Source organism: Strix uralensis, chromosome 3 (assembly GCF_047716275.1).
Source record: "Strix uralensis isolate ZFMK-TIS-50842 chromosome 3, bStrUra1, whole genome shotgun sequence".
Classification (NCBI taxonomy): Eukaryota; Metazoa; Chordata; class Aves; order Strigiformes; family Strigidae; genus Strix; species Strix uralensis.
The window spans coordinates 99,192,478-99,204,399 of NC_133974.1; positions in this window are offsets into that span (position 1 = coordinate 99,192,478).

Below are 11,922 nucleotides of genomic sequence, written 5' to 3' on the forward strand. Positions count from 1 at the left end.
AAGCTGTTTGGGTAGATTCTGGTAAAAACCAAAACATCTGGCCCTGACAGGATCATCTGCTACAAGCAAGATCCTCCAAGGACAACAGTGTCTGCAGCAGCAGGAGCAGGCGCTACCTGGGGGGTGACGGGGCCTATCCTGCAGCCCAGGTGCCTCCCAGCAGCTGGTGCACGTGTGTATCTGCCCTACCTAGCTCGCTCTGCTCAGCAGCATCAGGAGGGTGGAAAGGTGAGCCCCTCGCCGCACTTCCAGCTTGCCGTCAGTCTGCACTACGTGTAGTTTGGCTGGACCCCAGCGCCCGCCTGGGAATCGTCAGATCACATCTGTCTTTGATTACATCTGTTTGGAGCATCTGTTTATGTCTATCTGTGGCATTATAAAGGAATCTCCAAGGCCTGCTCTGTTATGTCATGCAGAAACGAAACGGTGTCAGCGAGTCAGCGCTGCTGCACGGTTAGTGACCCAGCAATCGGCAGTGGAGACCGAGTGCATGGGCAGAGCCACGGCTCGGCAGTGGGCAGCCCCCAGTGCAAGGCTGAGACAGGGCGACGCAGAGGTGTGAGCGGGTGGCTGGGTTTTATCCACCCCACGCCAGCCCATGGACCCACTGCCACCAGCGCCCACTGACATTTCACCCGTGAAATCTGCTCGCGTTCATGTGTGTCAAGAAGAGACATTTGCGTCATTAATATTTCCTTGTTTCTTGCAAGTCTCTGCTCTCCAAGGAGTGAACAATGATGACTCCTGGGTAGGTTGGAACAGTTTGTGCGACATTTGGGTATATTTCCCAAATACGGACTTGGAAACCTGTGCTTGTCAGTCCCAGTGCTCCCCACTCAGGTGTAAACCACCAGCACTGCCGTCTCCAGCTGGTGCAGCAGTACTGGCTGGGGCAGGCCAGAGGGGAAGCAGTGGGGACAGAAGTCAGATAGAGCCATAAAATAGATCAACATTTATTTATGGCATAATAGCAATTATTTTTGCCTTTTAACTTTGTGGCAACTGTATCTAGTCTCTGTGTACATTAGGACAAAAATAAAATTGCTGCTTTGCATACAAGCAGATCACTGACATTGATATTTATCTTATCAATTTTCTACTGTCATTTACAAATAAATAAGTTTTATTCAGTTGAAATAGCTGTTGGAAGGCAATGCTGCTTTTTATCTGTGGCTGTACTGAAATGGTGGATTTGCCAATGCAGTGCTTTTTTTAACCAGATCTGGGGATCTAAATGCATTAAAAAGAAGAGGGACAGTGTATTACTGGGATCCCACAACCAACTCCGCACAACAAATGAGTCCGTTAATTTGCCTGTCTATTCCAGAGTGAACATCAGCATGAGGAGCACCCAGTGTGACCCGTGTGCTTCAGGTGCAACTGTAAGCAAAAGCGCTGTAGGTGTGTTACAGCTGAGCAATCTGGGACAAGGAACTGGCCAACAAGCCTGAAAGTCCGAACTACTGATAATCCAATATTAACTCAAAGTCCATTTAAGACTCATCTGTAGATCAAAACTCTCAAGCAGAAGAGCTTTATAAATTTCCTGACCATCTGAGAAAGACAGGTGGAACTGCCATCAACACATTTCATCATGTCCTGGACCAAATCTAGCCTCCTTTTCTCCCTTGAAGTGTAGCCTCCTCCCTCAAGGATGGTGTTGCCTGTGACCTCTGAAAAATGCTGCTATTGAATAAACAGTTTTGTTTTCTCACACTGCAAAGCCGTAAACCTGTATTTTACCATTCACTACCATAGCTTCTCTATCACAGCACAGTAATAGTGCAGGTTTTGCGATCTGATGTGACACAATGTGGCATACGGTAAGCATTTAATCAGAGACTGTTCTCCCAGAATTACCAACCATGTCACCAAGGAAATGGTCATGGCAGAGATTCGCTGGCAAAACGGTGTCAGTAAGTCAATTACTGGTTCTGTGATGACAAAATTTTGCAGGTGATGTACATGATCTCTAGAAAGTGCTTATTTCCTTTTTTCTACTGATACTTATTCCTCCTGGAAATAAATATGGACTCAAGGGGAATACTGTTTTGCCACTTTCTTTTCATTGTATGGAATTCACAGATTAAAAGTCTCCTGTCGTAAGCTTGTACTTTACTTTTCAGTATCATCAGTGACAGAACAGTCCACCTTCAAAATTACACGGGAAGCACCCATAAGGGTAAGGTATAATGAGCTATAGGAGAAACAGCATGCAGCGCTTGGATGAGTCTTGTTGGACTGTCTTGAGAACTGTCTAGGTGTCTGTTCTATGCATATAGGGTAATATTTTACAGTCTTCTGCCTTTACTAGGGAAAAGGCATATACCTTGATTTGTCCCAGCCAAAAGATGAATACCCATAAATATGTTTTACAATTTATGCAGTTTTATATGCGTACATAACTATCTCTTACCTGTTAAATCTCAAATTGCTTCTGTTGATCTTTCCTTAAGTTTCTTCAGTTTGTTCCTACTGTTCAAATAATACTGTCCTGAATCTAAAATAGTGTGGCAGCAGAGTAAGATGACATGAGAGCTACTGTAACTCTATGACATAAACAAATACATAGATCAGTTATCACACCACAGACTGGTACAGCCATGTAATGAAGGGGATATGCACCCTGGCATTCACTAGCTTGCCCAATTTTTACTGTCCATTAAGTATTTTTTCCATAAATATCTTTGTTGGTTTTTTTTCCCTCAGACAAATGTCATATTGTTTATTTCTGCCCACATTGTGATCTCTCTGGATTCCTTTGCCTCATTCTCAGCTTAGTAACATTTCCTCACCCAGTATCAATTGAAAGTGTCAGCGCTATGTATTGTATTCCCTCTGATTGTTAATGAAGATGTCAAAGATGATGTCAAATACTGCTCTCACTAAATACTCCTTTCTTGATTTGATATACTACCATTAAACTTGATGGTTTTTTTCAGAGCCATTCAGGCACCTTTCCAACTTCATGCATGCTCTCAGGAATTTCAAATTAATTTCCAGGTAAGATTTCACTATGAAAGAATCTAATAAAATACACATATACTTACTGTATCTCTTTCATCATCCAGTTTTGTGATTACATAGGAAAATGAATGATTAATTTCCCATGTCAGGATTCTTTCTTGACAGCCCTGTTGCAATCAGTTTGCACATGTAAAACAGGTCCAACGCTTCCCTGAAGTGATGAGTTTATTGCACGTGCGGTGTAAAATAAGAACCAATTTTTAGCCCCAGGTGTGAGGAGCGGCCAGGAAGGATAATGGCAGTGAGGGAATGTTCTCACGTGGGATAATTCATTTGCTGCACTCCCAGCCACTCATATTTTCTTCTTTATTCATGGAGCAATTTGAACCCAAGCACAGAGCAGCCTGTTGGCTGAATTAATTGCTTTGCCACAGACCACTCCTGGTCACTGTTTTTTCTAGAGGATTTCACTGTTTTCCCCTCACATGACTGATATCATATTAGGGAGAAGACCCTTGGAGCTTCTAGGACAAGGTTTGGGCAGGATACACGTCCATGGCAGGTTGCATACAGTCAGCAAGGCAACCTGGAGGTGGAAAACTCCTGCTGTGGTCAAACCTAAGAGGAATTCACACTAACAATCATCTTCTATCTGAAAATACAGAATCATCTGATCAAGTGTCATGGTTTGAGCCCAGAGGGCAACTGAGCACCACAAGCTGTTCACTCACCCCTTCCCCCCAGCACTAGGAAGGAGAAAATGAAGTAAAATGCTCAGGAATTGAGATAAGGGCAGGAAGGGGTATCTCACCCATTATGGTCACAGGCAAAAGGCTCATTAGGGGAAAAAAAAGAACATCACTTTAATTCAAAACACTACCACCACCACTTAGAAAACAGAATGGGACAGTCAGAAGTGCTATCATATCTTAAAAACACCTCCCTCCACCCCTCCCTTCTTCCCAGGCTCAGTTTTGTTCCCGATGTCTCTATCTCCTCCCCCAGTGGTGCAGGGGCAGGGGATGGAGGGTGCAGTCAGTCCACCACTTATTCCTCCAAGGTCGGGGGGAAGCACTCTTCTGCATTCTTCCCTCTGCTTCACGTGGTTTCCCTCTCATGGGAGAGTCCTCCACAAACTCTCCATTTAAGTCCTTCCCATGGAATCCAATTCTTCCCGAGATGCTCCGGTGTGGGTCACCCCCTCATGCTGCAGTCTTCCCAGTGGTGAATGACAACAGCAGGGGCTACTTCTTCCCACAGAGTCCCGGGGATCCTCCACAGGCTGCAGGCGAATCTCTGCTTCACAGTGGATCTCTACGATGGGTGGCAGAGGGGCGGCCCTGCCACCTCAGCATGGGATACAGGGGGGTCTAAGTCCTGGCACACCTACCCCCTTCCTCCTCCTTCCTTCCACTGACCTCGGTGTTCGCATAGGTGTCCTTCTCATAACTCCTCCTCACAAGTCCCCCAACCCCCTCTCAGGTTCCCCTTAAATATGTTATCACAGAGGCACGGCCACCATCATTAATTGGCTTGGCCTTGGCCAGAGGCAGGTCCGGTTTTGGAGCTGGGGGAGCTTCGAGAAGCTTCTCACAGGGGACACCACTGTAGCCCCCTCCTCTGCTACCAAAAACCCCACCACACAAACCCAGCATATCAAGAAAGGTCAACTTCCTGGGGAAAGAAAAGAAACAAATTCTTGATGAGATCTGTATTAAATATTTTTCTTTTGATGTGGTGACGATCTCATCCCGTTCCTCCCAAAATCTGTGGTTTACCTCTTAAGGTACTGATCTCAGAATGAAGTGGGTCTTTAACATCCAGTTTAGAGCAGGCTGGAAGACCTCCAGTCGTCATCCTCCAGGAGGGAAGTGGACAACCTTCTTGAGAAAGAGGGAGCTCAACAAACCCTAGAATAGCACAGAAGGTTCTGGACTGGTAACATGAGTGGAGTGTTCCCACTTTCGTCATATGACATAAAGAGGGCAAAGACAGTGGACAGAGCAGGACTCACCTGTTCCTCTCCTGCCTACAAGCACTAGCTTTAGGAGTACAGGCAGCACCACCTGAGAAGTATGAGGTGGTCAGCATGGCAGCTTGCACAGCTCATAAAATAATGGGTGCGGTCTGAGGTACCCCTCCCCTCATTTCAAAGACCTACTCCATCTGGAGTAAACAGAAATCACAGGTTAGAAAGAAGGGAGAAGTGTTGATGGTAGGCAGAGTACCTGCAGAGGATTTGGATGGACCTCCAGGGTTATGCAAGCTAGGCATCAAGAGCAAAATATACCACATCTTCTATTGGGTTCAACTGGCGTGTTATAGAGGAGACATCAATTCTGATCAACACACCACAACAAAATTGTCTTCACTTGTACCAAGAACTAGCCTCTTGTCCTCTAGCACCAATGAATCCCTCTATCATTCTCTATCATTTACCCAAACACAATTTCATTTCTTCAGCTTCCATAAAAAATAGCAATCCACTTGCCATGTTACAGGCCAGCGTGGTCAATACCCCCTCTTAAGTGCCTCTTCTGTTTGCCTCTTGTGAAGCTGGCCTGACTTCCACACCGTGAGGGCACCTGTGCCACCTAACACTAGATTTTGGGCCTATTTAGTGCTTCTCCAAGCAGCTAACGAGGGCCATCAGTCTCCAAACCCGTTTTGGTCTTCAAACCTCTAGCTGTGGAGTTGCACCCCAGACCATTTACTTACAGCAGGGTCCCCGTCTGCCCCAGGCGACGCAGGCTCAGCCTGCTGCAGGCCGGGGTCCCTCGTCTCTGGAGCTACGTCACTGTTTCCAGTCTCAGCTTTGGGAAAAGCGAACCCGTCCCCGCGTCCTCGTGCTGGCTGGAGCGCCCTGGCTGCGCGGGAGCCTTAGCGCTGCCTCCTCCAGGAGACCCGTCCACACCATGGTGCTCTTCTTCCTCTCCGGCTCCTTCAGTAGCCGCTTCCACGGCACATGACACGAAATAACACTCGTGGGCGTGGAGCGTATTCACACAACATACATAGTGCAAATATTCGCTGCGTCACCCAGCTGCTCCCGCCAAGCCAGCCCTCTCCTAATCCACCCGATTCCCCAGACGTCATGGTGCAACCCGTGCCGTCACGCTTCCTTCGCCCGCCGCCAGCTCGGCAGTCGCAGCCGCCGCCCTCCCCTCCTGTCGCCGTCCGCCTCTCGCGGCCGGTCCCGCCGCAGCCCCGGCCGGGCGGAAAGGCAGCACGGCCCCGGGGACCGCGGCCGGGGGGCGCGGAGACAGGAGGGCTGCGCGTGGCCCCGCTGGGGCGGGCGGGTACCTGCGGACGGCTGGACGGACGGACGGACGGTCGGATACCTGCGGCGGACGGATACCTGCGAGCGGCCGCATACCTGCGAGCGGCCGCATACCTGCGAACGGCCGCATACCTGCGAGCGGCCGCGGACGGGGGCGCCGCCGCCGGCCCAGGCTGAGGCCGCGGCGCCACCTGCTGGCGCGGCGGTGCCGGCGGCGGGCGGGCCCGCTCCCGCGCGCTCCCGGCCACGGGCTGAGGGGCACGGCAGGTACCTGGGAACGTCGGTGCACGTTTGACGCTATTTTAGAGACGACGGGAGAAAGAAGTATTTCTAATTTATTTTCCAGCGCTATTAGAGGCACTAATAAGCTTCCCACTTTTTAGGGACGGGTGGCTGGGAACCAATTAGTGGTATTTTAAAGAAGAGAAACTTTGCGATTCCCATTCTCATGGTCTATTAATAAAGACCATCTTTTATGATAGAATGATACTTTATGACTCTTGAAGATATGTTAAAATGTAGCAAAGGTGTTATGTTCAAAACACTTGGTCCCTGTATTACTTAGACATGGCAGATGAGTACCTGCAGGGAGCTCGCCCATGAAGGCCCCAGGTTTGCATGTTGCACACACCTGACATGCCTCCAGTGGTTCTCTGTAGCAGCAGAGAGAAGCAAAAATAAAAATATGATAGGGCCCCAGTTCTCATTTCTCCTCCTCCAGTCCTGTGGTTGTCGACGGAAACAACTTCAGTGGAGCCGCTCCTCATTTAAACCAGTGTGAAAGCAAAGCTGGCCTCACAGGTTTTCTGGCCCCGTGGTGAGGCATGAGCCTGTTATCACCCAGGGAGGGGGCAGTGCTGGCCAGAAGGACCTGCTGCTGGCCCTGCAGCGCTGGGGCTGGAGAGGGGAGACACAGGGGCAGCCTCGGGACAGGGAGGGCAGGAGGGGTCAGGAACCTAACGCAGTTTAGTGCAGAATGCTGTCCGTTTTCTCAGGTAAGAAGGGTCAGCACCTCCAGTCTAGCTAGGTGGTGACTCTCAGAGCTGTTTTCTAAAGCGCTTTTTTTCTTAGGGACACAGGAATAAGCACACTGTGTCAGACTTAAGCATCCACCCAGCCCACTGGCCTGGCCTGGCTCGTTGCAGGTGCTTCAGCGAGAGGAGTAAGAACCCTCTTGTGCCAGCAGCCTGCAAGTACCTGCCTCATTTCCATGAGTTAGGCAGTGACTAGACCCCAAGGCAAGGGATTTATTCTACTCCATTACAGTAACTATGTATGTGCAGAAGATATATAGCGCTATCCACTCCCTATCTGAACTTGTTAACTATGGTTCTAGCTTCTCTAGTGTACTCATGAGAGTCTAAGTAAACTTGAGTTCAGGCCATTTGTCCACATCCTTTCAGCCCGTTTCACTAGCTTCCCAGTGACAACAAACACCTTCTCTTTTGCTCATTGAATTGCTGGATTCTCATCCTGTCACCCAGTTTCTATCCAGTGGGTGATGGTTCACATTGCACACTGTGATCTTAAAAGCAGAAACAGATGCTGTTCATGTATATTTTATTGAGCTGACCTGTTATGCAAACCCAGTCAGTGACTGATAAAGCTTGCAGATTCCTTTGTCCATAGATTTGTGACGTGCCCTACATTCTGCCACCATGCTGCAGTACACATCTCAGCTGTTCAGGTTAAAGCAGTTTCTATTTGAACCTAACAAATGTGACAACTGTTAAAATATTTTACATTATCTGTAGAAGTCACATGTTCCTTCTTTCCAAGTGAGCTAATGCAGCTATGGTTAAAATTTTTTTAAATAATCCATTACCTGCTTTACTGATTAGGTGTTGACATTGATTTCATTTGAGCATGTTGAGGAGGTCTTGTCAGACCTTGTTAAGCTAGAAATGCTTCTGCCACCACTCATACATGACAGCAGCCTCATTTTCCAACTTAATGGCATTGGCTTTATTAGAAGTGCATTTGCCATCAGTCATCTGTCCAATCAGAGCTCTATAGCACTTGGCAGAAACTGTAGCAGGGAACATTTCTCTTCTGTAGTGGTATGTAGGTCAGTCATACAACACAGTATTTTAGCCTCCGCTGGGGCAGGTATGATGGCATGAAGCCAGCTGCTGGAGTTTGCTCTTACAGGCCATTTGAATAGAGCTGAGTGCCCCATAGCCCAGCTATCCAGAAGACTTAGGACCTTAGGTCCAGAGTCACAAAGGTGATGAGTGTCTAGCACCATCCTTCTTTCATTAGATACCTCAAAATACAGTATCTGTGGTGTTGCGCCATTTGCAGGAACCAGTCTCACTTCCTAGAAAAAATTAATCATAATATCTAATTTTCTTTGTTTATAGTTCCTTTTCTAAAGCTTGAATTACCAGGGTCCTATGAGATTTGACCTTAGTGGCAAGTTCCCCTGCCCCCTTTTTAGAAAAACAACTTTTTAACAACAAAGTTTGCCCAAGCTTTCCATAGATCTTATGGGATCAGAGTTGGATCCAGCATGGAGGATCTGTGGTCCTTTCTTGCCTCTCATGTTAGCACCCCCTGCCCTCCTCACCCCCATGCACTCCGAGCCCACCCCAGTCCAGAGGGAAGAGTGGTCATGCAGCGATGCTACATTCCTTTAATACATGCCAATATATTAGGTGTCAGCAGATGGCCCTAAATACCCTGATGTGCAGAAGGAACAGATTTCTTCTTCATGCTCAAAGTTTGACTTAGCACCCTTAACAGATGAATAAGGGCTGATCAAAAATATGTAAGAGGTGTTAGACACATTATTATTAGATATACAGAAATGACATTAAATGTAACCAATGCAACTGCAGTAGATTCCAGGTCACAACCCCCCCCAGTCAATCAGGGAGGTTGAGTATGTAAGCACCTGGTAGCAGAAGGGCAGAACATTCAAAATTCCTGCTGGATTCAAATAAGAGTGGGTAAGACAAAGTGTCACAATGTGAAACTTCAGAAGTGTTGCAGTCCCAACTGATGCAAATGCAGGATGCTAGACTGCAAAGTCTTGGACCTTTCTTGCCACAAAAGCAAAAGAAAGACCATGTTTTCCTGTGGAATTAATGTCTCCAAGACATGTTTTGTCCTGCACACTGTCAAAGCCTGAACAGAGGTACAGACTGAAGTATTTGCTGTCTCCCTTTCAGTACTCAATATTTTTCCTTCCATCGTGTGGCCAACAGCTTTGTATCTTCTTTAACGCTCAGAGGATAAGTCTCTTCAGAGCTGATGCCTGTATTACCTCATGCATTAATTAGTGAAGCATTTGACTAGGAGACAGGGTGAGCTTTGTAACTCAATGGCAATCTAAATCTAAGATGAAAGTATTGGTTGACAACACTATGGACAGTCACATGGAGCTGAGAGGGATTTCTGAAAACCTAAGGCACAGGACAGTTAAATCCCATTGCAGTATAAATACTTCTGTTACTCTGACTACTTAAAAAAATGTAAGTCTAGATTCTTTGCACTAGACCCTGACAGCCTAGCTCAGGGATGTATTTAAGTCCCAGAAGAAAGCCCAGGTTGCCTGCTTTTCAGCACCACTAGACCCTCAGGGCACCTCCGTGCTGTGCATCAAAGCACCCTGTCAGGCTCTGTATATGCTAACGGAGCAGAAAAAGGGCAAGAAAGAAAGAGACAGGCAGGAGCAAAGGGCAGGTTAGGGCTCTTCCCTCCCAGCTGAGCATTCTGCCTTTCCTTCGGGACTGCTCTTGCTCTTGCCACCCTTCCTGGCCTTGTGACTTTGCATTCCCAGCCATGCAGTAAACCAGCTTCAACAGGAGGAGAGAATGTGCCATTTGTATGAATGCCTGACAGACTGGAGGTAGATTCTGGGATGTAGAGTCACACCTCTTCAAACTGGTAATGTCCTGGGGATGTTTTGCTTTCTATGCACATGCCCTAACATTAAGATCTAACATTTTCTCCACCCTTTTTTTTTTTTGGTGCTGACATCCATCTTCACCCATAATCTCAGCAAAGCATTCTAATTCCCAGGTGAATAAAAACATCTGATGTTCTGAAGCAGGAAGAATTTTCAGGTATTATTTCCCCGTACATCCAGCATGTTTTGTAATTTGGCTCTTCACAGCTCCCACTCAACACACCAGCTTTCTGGATTGCCACTCAGAGACTCCTATCTCCCCCTATTAACTGTATATTTGGTCCATCTGACTGATTTAGATGCACCAGGTCATCTTCCTGCAGCTGAAGTGGCTTGTAGTTAAGTGCTGCTGTACCTAAATTAGGTGATTTGAATCTGGTTATTTGTACAAATTTACTGTATTCATTTACCTCCATTAGGGTCAAGTGTTGTGAATTACTTATGGATTCCAGCTCCATATAGTAATTCAAAATCATGGCCCAAATTTGCCAAGAATTCAGGCTAGTAGTACTGCTGTCTTCAGTGACATTACACCATGGGATTTTCATAGGAAGTCTATGAAAACACTTTCTTTAGGTCAAGGGCTAAAGGTCTGGAAACTCACCCTCTCAGAAATATCTTCATAAATCCTACATGACGAAAAGTCTTTCGGAAATATGAGCACCTTACAAAGAAGATGAAAGTTTGCCAGGCAATGTTTTTCTCATTTTCAGGTGACTATGACCAATGAGCAGTAAAGGCGGCAGGAGAGCCTTGTGATTAACACTCAGCAGACCTTGTTCACATCCCAGATCTGTCTCTTATTTCCATACCTCTCAGCCAGTCCAAAGGAAGTCACTGGATGTGTCAGAGATGTGCTGATCTGCACAACAGCCTTTTTGTCTGTGAGTTTTTGATGGCTGCCAGGTAGTCAGAAATCCAGTAGATTCCTGGTGGAATCTATGTAGGGCAGTGGGCTATCTTTAAATAGCTTTTTGGATACTCCTACCCAAAATGACAGACATGGCAGGTCTGTGTTCCTTGTCTGACTGTATGCATTTTACTGTATGCAAAATTTATAGAATAAGGATGGTTATGAAATTTATAAAATGGGGACAATAATCCTTCTTTTCTCTTATCTACTGAGGTTACACACTTTATCTCCCAGAAGACAACTGCATGCTACACCTACTATGCAGAGCCCTGATCCCATTTGGGACCTCTAGATGGTACTGTAATATAATAATATAATAAACTGACAGATGGATACTTCTAAAAAAAAGTCCAGTTCGCAGGAAAATACCACAAAAGGAATAACTGTGTTAGCCAAGTTCCAGCTTCCACAGCTGAACTGTATAAAATATATGCAATGAACAAGCACAGCCAGGAGGAGGTTTTTTTGTTCATCAGACTTACCTGGTGGAAAGTCTAAACTACTGCTAACCTTTTCATGTCTTACAAATCTGATCTCTGTACCCATCATTAAATACCTTCCAGGTGAAAAACCAGCCAAGCATAGAAAATGGCCTCTTGTTATAGAAACCAATGCATGTCCAATGGGTGACACAAAAGTCAATTTTCCCTCTGCATTGCAATGGGTTTTCTCTGGCAGTCCCTTTGAACTAAAGTAACTGTCAGCAGGAGGCTATCACACCCTGCTCCAGAGTTTCTGAAGAAGGAATGTCAGAGATTCAAAATCCCTGAAAAGGGAACACCTCTGTCAAGGGAAGGCTTTGAAGTGACACTAAACATATATTTATAATTACAGATGAGGTGGTATAGT